General features: G+C 43.8%; 1 protein-coding gene across 1 annotated transcript in view; it reads right to left on the bottom strand.

Annotated features, from left to right (window-relative positions):
* nalcn (sodium leak channel, non-selective) overlaps positions 1-15,542 on the bottom strand; it is a gene marked incomplete at its 3' end in the record, with an annotated part of 132,611 nt that overhangs the window by 36,039 nt on the left and 81,030 nt on the right. The gene's annotated exons all lie outside the window — the stretch shown is intronic.

Here is a 15,542-nt window from a genome sequence, read left to right as displayed (position 1 = left end):
CATAAATGAAGGATGAAGGATGCAACAAAAGGAGGGAAGAAAAGAACAGATTATGCTGGAATGGTTAATGCAGAAAAAAATTAAATGGCTAGAAATAATATGCATGCATTGCAGGCTGGCTGGCGAAAGGTAGCACAGACTGGCGGGGGAGGGGGAGACATGGCAGAGCAAATTAAACCAATTATTTCTATTTAATGACATCTAGTCGGAAGGGGTGTGTGGGCGGATAAATATTTCCTGGCATGTATTCTCTTTCTGGGAGCCTCGAGATAACCCTGATAATGCGTTTCAGATTAGGCCGGCGGGAGGTGAACTGAGTTTTGGTGCCCAGACGATGAACGAACGAATGAGGGCTTATGATAAAGAGCAGGCGACCCCACGGTCCGCCGTATTGATTGGGCTGTCTCTCTCTCTCCATCACTCCGTCTGTTTGTCTGTTTGTGTGTGTACCAATGTATCCCCTCCATGTATATGTGTGTGTGTGTGTGTGTGTGTGTGTGTGTGTGTGTGTGTGTGTGTGTGTGTGGACAGGGAATTACTACTTTGTGGGGACCTCATGTCCCCACAAAGATAGTACAATTGGAGGAAAAAAACAAGTGGGGACAAATTAATAGGTCCCCACAAGGTGTTTAGGGGTTAGGTTAAGGGTTAGGGTTAGGGTTAAAAATGAATGGAATGTCCCCACAAAGATAGTAGACTATGTGTAATGTCCCCACAAAGTAGCAATTGCAAACCTGTGTGTGTGTGTGTGTGTGTGTGTGTGTGTGTGTGTGTGTGTGTGTGTGTGTGTGTGTGTGTGTGTGTGTGTACATCTGTGCATGTGAGCGTGTGTGTGTGCGCACCCGCACCGTTATTTCTATTCCTGGCTGTCTGACTCCCTGAGTTCCTGACTGTCTGAAAGCACCCTCTGTTTTTAAGGGATAATGGCACGTATGTGTGTGTGTGTCTGTGTGTGTGTCTGTGTGTGTGTGTGTGTGTGTGTGTGTGTGTGTGTGTGTGTGTGTGTGCGTGCGTGCGTGCGTGCGTGCGTGCGTGCGTGCGTGCGTGCGTGCGTGCGTGCGTGTGTGTGTGTGAGGGGGCATGACAAAAGGACAAACGATAATCTGCCTATCCATTCACTCTCGCTGGCAAACTAACATGAAGGCTATGTGGATTTCATCTGCCTCGAGCGGCACACAGTGAAAGATGGAATTATGTCGTCCACCTTTTCCCAGCCAGGCTTTACTGTCTGCATGCAGAGAGAAGGAAAATACAGTATAGGCAAGGAGACAGTGAGAAACAAAATAAATGGCAAACAGGCTTTCTACTGTAACATTGACTATGAAACAAAGTTGTGGAGGATATTGCAGATAAATGGGTTGAGAGTTGGGAGCTTGTGATAAAATGCAGCAGCCTAAGTGAAATCAGTGAGGCTAACATCTTCTTTTCATCTTCTCTTCTACTGCGACATTGCGGCTATCAAATAAGACCACAAAGTTGAGGCAACCCCTTTGGTGTAAGGTCAGAGAGAGAATATAAAGCCAGGCTTCTTCTCTAACAGCGCAGTTTGCCGGAGGGAACTTGCAGAAAAGTGCTGAAGTCATCTCAAACAGCACACCTTGACGTTGGTCTGTTGAATGCTCCGCAAGCACTGTGTGCTCAGACAAAAGTACCCCACCCCACAGACACACATGCGCGCACACAAAGACACACGCAGTGCAGAGTTAATGTGGACCCTGCTTGTCCCACAGGTCCTAATCAATTGAGGCCAAGTCAGCGAGATGTACAGTATGGCTACGGTTCAACAGCCTTCTCTGCAGCAGTAAACCCTATTAGAGTTAAGCTTACAGTACCATCACCCACCCTCTCTATCTCTCTCACTTTCATTCTCTGCATTACTCTCATGGTTGATTCGCTTCATGCTCACTTTCTCTCCCTCTCACCCTGTCTCAGTGAAAATTGTTCCTCTTTCCGCTAATGAACACCTATCCGATGCCACTCAGTGTTAAGCCTGCCCTGATCAGTCTGTCACATTCTACACAATACCCCCCACCCCTCTCTATGTAACTAGTAAGACGCCTCAGGGCGACAAGTGACATCGCCCTAAAGGGCGAGGTTGCGCCATGTCTTGGCCGTCTGGCCAGTGATGTACAGTATATCGGACCAGATATGGACCATATGCTTGTACCTGTACTGTGCTTTGGAAATGAGTTGATCGTTGACAATGTAACTGTGCCTGTGCCTGTACTGTATTGCTACAATGACAATAAACTTCTATTCTAGTCTACCAGTTACCCATATATGGAGAACCCTGTTAGCCATACATGGAGATCCATGTACTGTATATGGAGATATGCAGTGAGACCCCAAACATGCTTACTCAGTTATTCGTTATGTGAAAATCCTATGACGTCTATCACATCTGACATCATAAATACAATTCCTTTTATGCCCATACATGGAGATCCCTGTCTGAACCAGCAACACAAATATGTCTTCCTCCATATATGGGCATTCCCATATGAATTCCTGTTAGATATGGCTTAATATTGATGACATCAGGGATCTCCATATATGGGCATACATTCTGTTAGAGTGGTTCCCATGACATCACACACAGTGATGTCAAAGCATGATGTCAGAGCGGCAAACCCACAGACCACGCCTGACACTGTGGTTCCCCTGACACATCACTGTGACATCACAGGTGACATCACATGTCACAGTGATGTGTCAGAGGAACCACAGTGTCAGGCGTTTCAGAGATACGGTCAAGCTGTGACCGTTCACATACTAAACTGTGACCTACGGTCGCAATGAACAAAGTAGATATTATACTTCATTTATACTTACTTTAATAGAAATAAGTTATTTATTACTTATTAATTCTCTACAATTTATCTGTCCATTTATTTATATGGGCCTCTGGGTAAGAAGCCCATTAATGAAAATTAATGAGCTAAATGGTGCTGCACTTCATTTTCGATTTTCCATCAGAAAACAAAACGTTGACCCACTCGACCGTGGGATCATTTAGATTCCTGTCTGTCACGCCTTGGGGCCATTAATGTAATATTATTGTAAGTCGCCCTGAAGAGCACAGATCTGCTAAATGCCTAAATTGAAAATTGTACAGTTCCTTGAGGATTGATATTATGTAACATTGTTTGCACAGCGAGCGGGGGCAGAGCAGCACGGTGTAACCATATAGGCTTGTATCACTATAAACCTGTACCTGCTAAAGCCTCGTCGATATGCTGGATCAATAAGACACACATGTATTAGTAAGAGCTCAGGTATAGAGCACATGCCAGCACAATCCACTCGCTATTGATTAGAGGCCTTACATGATTTCATAACAGGAGGAATCACTTTCTTATGAAGGAAGACTGTACACATATGAACAACAGAATGTGTTTAAAACCATGGTGTGAGTACAGTATGTTTCTGTCTTTGCATGTACAGTGTGTGTGTATGTGTGTGTGTGCGTGCGTGCGTGCGTGTGGGTGTGCGTGTGTGAAATCGTGTCATGTTTTTCTTTGAGTTCATATTGTTCATATTATACACACACACACACACAAAGTGTGCATATGCATGTGCACAAGAGAACATATGTCATGTAACTTTCTTTGTATCAGTGTTGATACATCAAAGACGGCCATACTGTAGCTCAGAGGTGGTGTAGCCCAGCAGCAGTGGTGGACAGTAACAATGTACTGTACTTCATTACTACTTCACTACGTGTGTGTGTGTGTGTGTGTGTGTGTGTGTGTGTGTGTGTGTGTGTGTGTGTGTGTGTGTGTGTGTGTGTGTGTGTTTTAGTAGACTGACAGGAAATGGGGAGAGAGACGGGGAGTGGAAAGGAAAATGTACTGTAATGTACTGTAATTTTAATTTTTAAATACTATTTTTTTAAAGCAAGTACTCCCTCAAAAAAAAAAAAATCGACAGAGCAACTTTCTAATATAATGGTAATATTTGACCGGGAGTATTAATACTTTGACTCAAGTACTGGGGTGGACTACTTTGTCCACCACTGCCTAGCAGCATGGCTGAGACTAATGTGTTTTGCCTTCCGAGCCATTCAGGTGTTAGGCCTGGGCTTTCTTCTCCCAATTCAGACCAATTTCAAGCTTGGTTGAGCTAGGAGATTTACATTAAGGGATTCCAGAGCTTTGTTAGCCAGGGACCAGAGGTGGACTGAGCACCTGTGCTGGTCTTTGGTATAAAAGACAGCTAGCGCCTTCGGCATGAGGATCCATACTGTATGGGAGGGTCTATGTGTATGACACACATAATAATGATCTCGGTATCAAGACATCTTTGAATGAGGAAATGTTAAAAAAGGAGTTAATGTCAGGCTGAAAAACTAACAGAGATGAGACTACCCTTTTAGATTATTATTATCGATACAATCTAAAACAGAAAAACAGTAATTGTTAAATCACGTGTCTCAATCAGTGCTTAGATGTTAGGACAACTCCATACAAAAAATATAGGTCCATTTTCCTACTTATATTGATTGTCAAAATGACTTGCCATGGGGTCTATTTTGCAGTTTCCCCAGCAGACATAGCATAGAGCGGCATTCATAAGCATATCGTTTTTACGCTATTTGTTGCGGTCAGAGGTGTCCCACACGAGCCAGTCTGCTAAACAGATGTTAAGCTGTTATGTGTTTGCCAAGTCCCGGAAAAGACACAGAAAAGACCCCAAAACATGATTTACGAGGCGGCTCGTGTGGGACAACCAAGGCATCGGTGTGTTTGTAATAACAACTAATAGTAATAACACATTCATGGGGTTGCAGTCACACGGAAAAAAAATAGCATAAACATTAAACTCTCATGGCCTCCGCTCTAATGAGGGCTGCTGGGGAAAACTGGACAACAGGGGCAATTCTAAAGAATAGACCCCACTATGGCAAGTAATTTGGGATCACTATAAGTAGGAAAATGAGACATGAAGCATAGCGTTAGTTTATGCAGGACACGTGAGTCTCGCCCGCATCAGCTGTAATCAGCTGTCAGTCAGTTCCTTTCCTACTCCTCATTCACAGATCTGATAATCATTACATCACTATGTCTAATCCAATCAGAGCTCTCGCTCAGTAAGGGAGGCTCCTTTAAATACGGCTTGCATTCACTAATAGCTCTGCTCGTCTTTCATCCAAAGCTTCGGATGTGCTGCTGCTTAGCTACCTCCTCCACCCCAGCCTCCACCTTTTGATCAGAGTCTGGCATAGGCTCAAATATTATCAAATTTTATCTCTGCTGATTCAAGCTAATATGTCAATGTATTGCTATTTACTACTATTGTATCCCTATGGGGGGTTTAGCTTAAAGTGGGAACATCTCCAAACACGGAGCCCTTTAACACCAAGTCTAACTGTATTCCATGTGTTGCAATAAAAGGTTAAATCTACTTGGACGTGAGTGTTCCTGACTTATATGTTATTTATTCTGGAGTTGTCCTTTAAGAGCTGCTGCCAGGGGATGTTTTGCAGGGGAACACCTGGCAGACAGCATGCTGAATTGGCAGAATGACAAACCACTTCTGTCCATCTGAAGGCAGTTGCCACTTATAGTATATGTTTGATTTACAGAATTCAGCTGCTTTGATCTCTATCTGAGAGGGAGCAACACTATGGGTTCTGCAGTGAGGCGGCTGCATCCTAACAAACCCCACCAGGGGTTTGAAAGCCTTTGGGAAGGCTGACTGTCAGTAGCATAACACTTTCTTTCACAAACGATCTAGCTGTTGTCGGCAAATAACCACAGAGCCAGAAAGGTAAAAAAAAAAAAAAAAGAAAAAACGTCCCAGAGAGGACATCATTTGATCTGAAGAAGCGTTTGGAATGTGCTCTGGATGGCGGTATCAAGCCGGATAATTTGGCAGTGAAGCCTTTTATCAAAGCGAGTATTGACTATTGCATTGAGTGTGAAAGCGCACACTACTCTTTAACGAGTCCTCACAAAAAGTGCCTCGGAGGCGTGTGAATATAATGTGTGATATCTGTTAGAATGGACAATGAGACAATGGGGACCTGATGAATGGTCGCCCACAGAGCCTGCTGCCCACACACACACCGAGATATGGAGCTGGTGGGAGGACATTAATTCAACACTATTTCACCATTTAAACACTGAAACCTGCTGTTCTCGACTGCAGCTACGCCGCTATGCTGTGTCACATCTCGTGTGTGTGTGTGTGTGTGTGTGTGTGTGTGTGTGTGTGTGTGTGTGTGTGTGTGTGTGTGTGTGTGTGTGTGTGTGTGTGTGGTGATCATAGCACAAACAGTGTAGCTGTTATTAGGCCTTCTGAGATAGGTCATGGCATGAGAAAAGTACAATTGTACGTGTACTGTATGTGTGTGTTTAGAGGATTACAGTGGAACAGCAAAACCATGCATTTGTGTGCCAACACGCAAACATGCCAAGAAGCTTCCCTTCCTTTACATTCTTGGTTGGGCTCCCAAGAACCCAGGGCCAGCCACTGGACCCAGGGGAGGAAGGAGGGAATTCGGGCTAGCAGGGTCCCTCTCTTCCTCTCATTAGCTGGGCAATGAGCCATACTCTGTAAACTCCCCGGACCACGTTACTGAACTGCACCTCAGATATAGAACACAAAGACTCACCCTGCTTAACCTGGGACCAAATACAATGCAAGAGTACTGCATACCTGTGTCTGCAGAACATGCAGAGTACAGGTAAACAATGTAAACACTGAATAACATATATGAACAGGGACGACAGGACTGTTTTGGGGGTTGGAGGTATTATGTATTCTACTGAATGTATATCATGAATCTCTGTCTGTCTGTCTGTCTGTCTGTCTGTCTGTCTGTCTGTCTGTCTGTCTGTCTGTCTGTCTGTCTGTCTGTCTGTCAGTTTGTCTGCCAGTCTGTCAGTCTGTCAGTCCATCTGTCCTTTGCTTATCTCGCTAACCGCTCATCCTGACTTCACACATGGCAGGTGTAATGCTTGGGGACCCAAGGAAGTGCAGTGTCAAGATGATCCATTCCCCACGGCCATGCCTGGAAAACAGGCACTGCACCAGTTTGAGTAATTCTCATTTGAATTAAGCATTTGCTATGAATTGTTTAATTGCGAGTGCATTATTATGTAGTATATTTGCATCCATCCCAACATCAGGTGCCAATTTTCCCAGTGAGGCAGGCTTGTTGTCAGAATCCTCCGGTGGAACAGTGAAGGTGACATTCAAGTGATAAGAACACATTGTCCAGGGGGATTCTCTCAGGCTGTGCTCTTTTCTTCTCTCTTCCCTCTCTCTTCTCCTCCTCCTCCTCCTCCTCCGTCACCTTTCTTCCTCTTCCTCCTCTTAAACCCCGAAATGAATGCTTGGTCCAATAACTCACACAAAATGGAGGAAACGGGGGCTTTCGCTGTTAATTCATAAATAATGGAACATTCCGCTGGAGGCTGTAATGCAATCACTTTGAAAACACATTTGACCCGGCTGCTTTGTCAGACACACTAAGTGGCGTGTACAGTGAAAATAACCAGCCAGAGCCCACACACTTGACAGGAGATGTGTTAGACAGACAGACGGACACACACACGCACTCACGCATGCATGCATGCGCACATGCATGCGCACACACGCCTACATATACTGCAATGGGATCAGATGTTATTTGGGGGAGAGGAGCGATCTATCTATTGTTGCCAGGCAGTGGTGTAAAGTAATGAAGTACATTTACTTAAGTACTGTACTTAAGTACAATTTTGAGGTATTCATACTTTTTACAGTACTTTTACTTCTACTAGACAACATCTCAGATCCAAATATTGTACTTTTACACCACTACATTTATTTTTTTGCTGATATAAATTATAACATGTTAAAACATACATAACCCACTTTAGCCCTATTTTATACTTTGGCTATTTGAAAATAGCCGATCTACAAGCTCACAACGCGGCGCGTCGCGACGCGTTGTGAGCTTGTAGATCTGCTATTTTCAAGCATTTTGTACTTTGACTTTTGGTACTTCAAGTACATTTCGACGCCAATATGTTTGTACTTTTACTCAAGTAAATGTTGAATTCTGGACTTCTACAGAGTAACAGAGTACTTCTTCAATGCAGTACTATTGATACTTTTACTTAAGTAGAAAATGTGAGTACTTTTTCCACCACTGGGAGCGATCCATCTATTGTTGCCAGGGTGACACGGTACGAGGCTGTCACAGCTGCTCCTGACTCCGCCCTCCCGAACCTCATTCACATGCTGACTGCACCTCCTCCCAGGGGCGTCACAAGGGTTAGGAAAGTGGGACTGAGTTACCAGGGCCCAAGGTGGAGGGGCCCTAGTAACTTTAGCTATTGAAAAATAGCAGATCTACAAGCTCACAGCGCGGCACCGAGTGCCGCGCTGCGAGCTTGTAGATCTGCTATTTTTGAAAAGTCGTGAAAATGTGCGCAAATCTTTGAATATATGTATTTTTTTAAGTGAACATTTGTAACTCAAAATTGGCTTCTGGGGGGTCCCTGGAACTAAATATTTTGAGATGGGGGGGGGGGGGGGTCCTTCACATGAAAAAGTTTGAGCATCACTGACATGGAAACATAGGTTTCTTGGCACACATTTTCACGATTTTTCAAAAATAGCAGATCTACAAGCTCGCAGCGCGGCACTCGGTGCCGCGCTGTGAGCTTGTATATCTGCTATTTTTCAATAGTTAACATTTATGGGGGGCCCGCAGTGAATCCTTGTACCCAGGGCCCAGAATTTGGTGTGACGCCCCTGCCTCCTCCTCTAGCCCCCCTCACATCTCTGCTCCCCTTCTCCCCATGCACCTCCATCACTCTCGCCCAGCTCCATGTCCTCTCTGTCTCCCCCACTGGTCAAACACCAGATGTACTTGCTCCACTGACAAATTAGGGACAAGAGGAGGACAGGCAACCACGCAGGACTGGCTGGCAGCCTGGTGGCAATGGCAGGTTTGTCAAGCAGGGGTTACTGCCAGGACACAGCAACCCATGTTCCCCCAACTCGTGTTCTGTCACACGCGCACGCAAGCACGCAAGCACACACAGTTTCTTTGTCTAGACCAGTGGTTTGCGAGACATTGTGAGCATGTAGATCGTCTATTTTCACAATTTCTGACTCAAATATTTGACAATTTGGTCAATGTTTAATTTGTCATTTTAGAGGTATTAAAAAGTCCTTAAGTTGTCACTTTAGAAATGTGCAAACCCTCTAAAGAAATCTACAGACTGCGGTGCTCTCGGCTGGTCAGGGAGGGCATTCCACAGTCGGGGGTGGCTGGGGAAGAAAGGATGGTCGGCCATGGTACGTAGCTTCGTCTGGGGGGGTTTGAGTGTTTGCAGTTTGTAGAATGTAGGTTGCGAGTCGAAGTTTGTAGGGAGACTAGTTCTTTGAGGTACCTATCTAGATATCCGTTTACTGTCATACGGTGTCTGCGAAAATAGCATATCTTCAAGCTCAAAAGTTAAGTATAAAGTTATAGCATAAATCTGTTAAGTATAAATCAGGCTTATGCCTAAAATCAGCACAATAACACACCAAGAAAATAGGATTGACTGGAACTGTTCTCTCATTGTTTGAAACCGATGCTAACCACTCGCTTATCGCAGCCCCAGTCTGCGACAGAGCCGAGCGCTGGAATCGCGCAAGGATCTTCTTGCAGAGCCTTTCACACACAGCGGGCAAAACCTTGTTTCGCATCAGATCGGAGGTTTTGTCTGCGAGCGCCAAAAAACGGTCGGCGAGAGCATGATCGGAGCAAATATCTGTGTGTACCAGCCCTAAGGCTTTACACAGTTAACCGAGAGGAACCCCCCCCCACCCCCCACCAGCTTGTCAGCAGTCTGAAAGTATCCAACTGATTAGAGGTTAATGAAACTCTACATACTGTACCTCTGAAACACAGAGTATTTGAAGCAGCTCATTAATTCTACAAAACAAGTTAAAAAATACATACATTTGAATATTACACCTGTCATTTCAATCTTGCTGCTCTATGGCGCTGGTGTCAAGCAGTACAGCATGTAATTGACACACACATACACACACACACACTGCTTGCAGACAATACTGACACATGCACGCACGTACATAGAACAGACACAGACGCATTTGCATAGTCTAGCGATGACGTCCACAAGTGAATCCCTGTCGAAGTGTCAAAGTGTCCTTGAGCAAGACATGAATCCCTAACTGCTCCCCGGGTGCTGTACTAATTGCGCCCACTGCTACTAATAGCTAGATGGGTTCCAGAGGAGAAATGTCACATACTGTATGTGCAAATGTCCCGAGACAAAAGATACTACAATCATAACTCAAAGTTCTTATGTATAGGGCTTGCACTAGATGGCAGTATGGTAAGATGGTATAACGTTAAGAGAATAACAACTGTATGCCCTATCCATTGCTCCAACCACAAAGACAAACTGAACCTCACACACGCACACACACACACACGCACACACACGCACGCACGCACGCACGCGCACACACACACACACACACACACACACACACACACACACACACACACACACACACACACACACACACACACAAAGGAGAGCCACGGCATCAAATATTAAATACCATTACAATATTCCTGTTCTTCAGTTTATGCTGAAGAGACCTTTACTAGAGGACAGTCATCTAACAGAAAATACCACAGGCCACCCTCTCTATTTTGAATTGCTTGCTCTCTAGCCTGGCATGGCCAAATGAAAGGTGGATGTGAAAATAATTGGAATTTGTATTTTGGGCACATTTTGGACACATGTAATTCAAAAATTATTTTATTTGTCTGAAAAAACATTATTCCAGGTTTCTTTGGGGATAACTATCACTCAGATGTCTTATGGGAGTTGAGTTGTGTTGCTGGAAGGGGACTGGGGTTCTGGGCAGAGTAGTTTAGTACCATTTGTGTTTACCACTATTTCCAGACCCATAATATGCGAGCATATAGATTAGGAATTAGCATTTTAATATGATATGGCTGTCCCTATTTATTAGAGCCGATGGGTGAACCTCCATGGAAGAATACAGATGCAACACGCAGAGAAGGGAGACTGCTCCATTGTTGTTGTTGCATAGCGTTGTCTATCTTTATTAAGGAAGGAAAACAAAAAAGAACAATGGGTCATTTTGCACATTTCTAAATATGCCAATAATTTTAAACGCAACTGCACTTCATCTTACTACCTTTGAAAGATTTATGCTTCAACTCTGGCTGCAGCTTCGATACAGCCTGTCCTGTATTATCTCCACTCTGGGAATGGCATTTTACTTCAGGAGAAGGTGCTTTTTCTTTCAGAGACTCTCTTTGGCTAACGGTATTAATACTTGTGTATATATTCTGAGTACCATTAATAATAATAATAATAAAACTTTATTTGTATAGCACCTTTCATGACATGAAATGCAGCTCAAAGTGCTTTACAGAGTATAAAATGAAGCACACGTGCTTAACAGAGAAAAAGTAAAATAGAAATAAAAAATACATAAAAAAGAGATAAGTAAAATGATTACAATAAAGCAAGAAAAAATAAAAGCATAGAACATTGAAGAACAATTTCAGAGCCGTGCGGACGTCAATAGCAGCATAGGGATTAAAAAATTTAGCTAAAAGCAAGAGTAAAGAAATAGGTCTTGAGCTGTGCTTTAAAGCTATCCACCGAGGCTGCCTGTCTTAGGTGTAGTGGTAGTTTATTCCAAGCTGTCGGTCCATAGAAGCAGAAAGCTGCTTCACCATATTTTTTATATGTCATTGTTGGCACCTCAAGTAGGTCTGCACTAGAGGACCTGAGTGGGCGGGTTGGAACATATCTATGCAGGCAGTTATAGAGGTACGAAGGTGCCAGACCATTTAGAGCTTTATAAACAAGTAAAAGAATTTTAAAATCAATCCTAAAAACAACCGGGAGCCAGTGTAGCGACGCTAAAACTGGAGTAATATGTTCTCTTATCTTAGTTTTTGTTAAAACTCTGGCTGCTGCATTTTGAACAAGTTGTAATCTGTCAGTTGTTTTCTTTGGCAGACCAGAGAGAAGTGCGTTGCAGTAATCAAGCCGAGAGAAAACAAAAGCGTGGATCAGCGTTTTTGCATCGTTCAGCGACAGATAGGCTCTAATTCGCGCAATATTTCTAAGGTGAAAGAAGGCAATCTTCGTGACATGATTAATGTGTGTATTAAAATTTAATTCAGCATCAATGATCACCCCCAGGTTCTTAACAGAGGTGTTATTTTCTTTAGCCAGGTTACCAAGTCTATTTATTATTGATTCTCTCTGGGCAGTAGAACCTATTATGAGAACTTCTGTCTTGTCCTCATTTAGCTTGAGAAAGTTCTCACTCATCCAGCATTTTATGCTGGACACGCACGTCAGCAATGGGTCTAGAGCACAGGGGTCGTCCGTAGCCACCGAAAGGTACAACTGGGTGTCATCAGCATAGAAATGGAAATTCACACCGTGAGCGGAAATAAGTTCTCCCAGCGGCAGTATATAGAGGGAGAATAATAAAGGACCAAGAATCGAGCCCTGTGGAATACCAGAGCAGATGTTGTGTTTGTTTGACTCGAAGTCAGCTAGATTAACAGAGTAGCTTCTGCCTGTCAGATAAGAGCAAAACCAGGACAGAGCTGTACCTGACAGTCCTACCCAGTGTTCGAGACGTTGTATTAGAATTGTATGGTCAATTGTGTCAAAAGCCGCCGATTGGTCCAGCAGTAGGAGAACGGACACATCTTTGTTATCAGCAGCCACCCTAAGATCATTAATAACTTTTAAAAGTGCAGTTTCTGTGCTGTGTCCTTTCCTGAAGCCGGATTGGAATTTGTTGTGCACCTTATTGTTCTGCAGAAACACATCCAATTGATGAAAGATAATTTTTTCTAGGACCTTGCCCAGAAAAGGCAAATTAGAGATGGGTCGATAATTATCCAGCACGGACGGGTCAAGGTTGGGTTTTTTGAGTAAGGGTTTAACTACAGCCGTTTTCAGTGAGTCTGGAAAGACACCTGATTGTATAGAGCTGTTTACTATTTTTAGGATATCTTCAATAACACAGTCTACAACCTCTTTAAGAAACGGCGTGGGTATTGCATCCAGCGAGCAAGAAGACGATGTCATTTGCGATATGGTTTTACGAAGTTCCTCTTCATCAATTGCACAAAATGATACTAGGCTCCCCCTAGATTTATCGATGCTTTTACACATGGCACCATTAACCGCATTTGCATTTGTGACAGTATTATTCGTAATACCAGCTCGAATGTTAACAATTTTGTTGTCAAAGAAGGATGCAAACTCATTACACTTTGCTTTAGAGGCAGGGAGTGACTGCTTGTAGGACTGGGGGGGGTTTAAAAGGCGTTCAATGGTAGAGAATAAGACCCTAGCATTGTTCTTATTCTCATTAATAATTCCGGAAAAATAGGCCTGCCTAGCCAGACGCATGGTTTTATTATAGGTGGCTGTTGACGCCTTAAATATCTGTAGGTGGATAGTTAATTTATTTTTTCTCCAAGCTCGCTCTGCTCTGCGGCATTGTTTTTTGAGTGAACGTATATGATCGTTTATCCAGGGTGTTACTTTGGAATTATATTTCTTTTTAGTTTTCATAGGAGCCACTATATCCAGAGCTGACTCCAATTTAAGATTAAAACGTTGAACCATATCATTTACTGAGGGAATATCAGGAAGGCGGGGTGCACACGCAAGAAGGCTGGCAAACTCTTCTGCTGCCGAGGAACCGAAAAATCTCTTTTTTATAGTATATTCTCTATTGTTTTTTTCTAGATCAGAGACAGTCATATTAAAACACAGTAAATAGTGGTCTGATAAATCAGGCTTAGCGATAATCCTGTCCATAGAAATATTTAGCCCTTTAGAGATCACAAGATCAAGGGTGTGGCCTTGATTGTGGGTTGGCCCGGTAACATGCTGATCAAAATCAAGGGAATGCAGTAACTGTAAGAAACTCATAGCTGTAAGATCAGTAACAGTGTCCACATGCAAGTTAGTATCACCAGCAATAAGGGTTCTCTCATAGTCCGTGGAACAGATAGATAGAAGTTCAGATATTTCTGTAAGAAATAAGGCTTTGCTACATTTTGGTGGGCGATATATCGTAATCATTAGAACAGAGGATTGACTCTCAAATAAGTTAGCTTGATATTCAAAGGATGAAAAACTTCCAAAGGACAGGCACTTGAATTTAAAAATGTCAGAGAAAATGTATGCCAAGCCTCCGCCTCTTTTTCCTTCGCGCACTGATTGAATAAAGTGATAGTTTGGTGGGCAGGCGACGCCAAGTGCAAAAGCTCCATCGTTGCCCAGCCATGTCTCTGTTAAAAAGATTATATCTAATTTCTCTTCACAGATTATATCATTTACAGAGGAGGACTTGTTTAAAAGTGACCTGATGTTAAAAAGTGCCAGGTTTATTTTATGACATTTTACTGTACTATAGCCCCTACAGGGAATGTAAGTTAAGTTAGCTAAATTAGCAGAGCCACTGCTTATCCTGGACTCTCTATTTGAAATTACAGTAGAAATGTTGTGAGCCTGCTTAATAAAAGCGCTTGAAGGAGCATCGGGTCCAGATACGTTAGTTGCTGGGTATAATGGACCCAGCTGACATCAACGGCTAAACGTATTGTCCAGCTGGGAGGCCTGGGTCTTCTGTCGTTGTGGTCGTGGAGGGATGGGTGGGGGCGAAAACACCCAGGCCACAGATTTCTGGGGCACGGCCGGGGCAATTTCAGGCGTTTTCAGGGATGGTGGTTGTGGTGCCGGGCGTTTGTCCTGTGGTGGTTGTGCCGCCGGGCCATTGACCGTGTGTCTGGCCGGGGTCATTTTTAACGCAGTGTTAATGAGTTCATTCATTCCATTCGTGAATTCTAGAAGAGGCATTGGAGATAGGGAGAAAGAGGAGGATTGGGGTGATGGGGCGGTTGTACCCGCCCCCTCCTCTTCCTCTGTCAACTCTCCGTTGTCAGTTGCCAGTTCACTTTGCTCACTGTTCGGGCCAGCCACGGCTGAAGCAGGGAATCCACAAAACTCTTCTTCATTACTGTCCTCTTCGAACATTTCCCTGAGTGACTCCAACTCTGCATTCATTCGTCTACTCCACTCTTCAGCGGAGATGTTGTCCATATTCAGTTCCTCGTCAGGGAGGGCAGGGACAACGGTAGCTCCTCCGTTCACCATAATCAGTTCCTCGTCAGGGAGGGCAGGGACAACGGTAGCTCCTCCGTTCACCAAGGCCGTTCCCCCCTCGGCCGAGGGGGGCAGTTCAGTAACCATAACACTATCTCTTGTTATGGATTCTTCGTGGGTTGCAGATAAGAGTTGTTCATCACAATCTGTTGTTTTGGATTGCTGTGTTCTGGCCAAGGCCAGAGCATGGAGAACATTCTGCAAAAATATCTTTGCTCCTAGCTTATTTAGTTGCCGTTCATCAGCAAATAGGTGTCTTCTGTCGAAGAAAAAACTGAAGTTGTCAATAAAATGCACATTTTTGTCGGTGCATGCAGCTAAAAGCCATTTGCT

Source organism: Nannobrachium achirus (genome assembly GCF_963921795.1).
Source record: "Nannobrachium achirus genome assembly, chromosome: 22".
NCBI lineage: Eukaryota > Metazoa > Chordata > Actinopteri > Myctophiformes > Myctophidae > Nannobrachium > Nannobrachium achirus.
The sequence above is the reverse complement of the archived record's forward strand: the minus strand, read 5'-3'. Positions and strand labels throughout refer to the sequence as shown.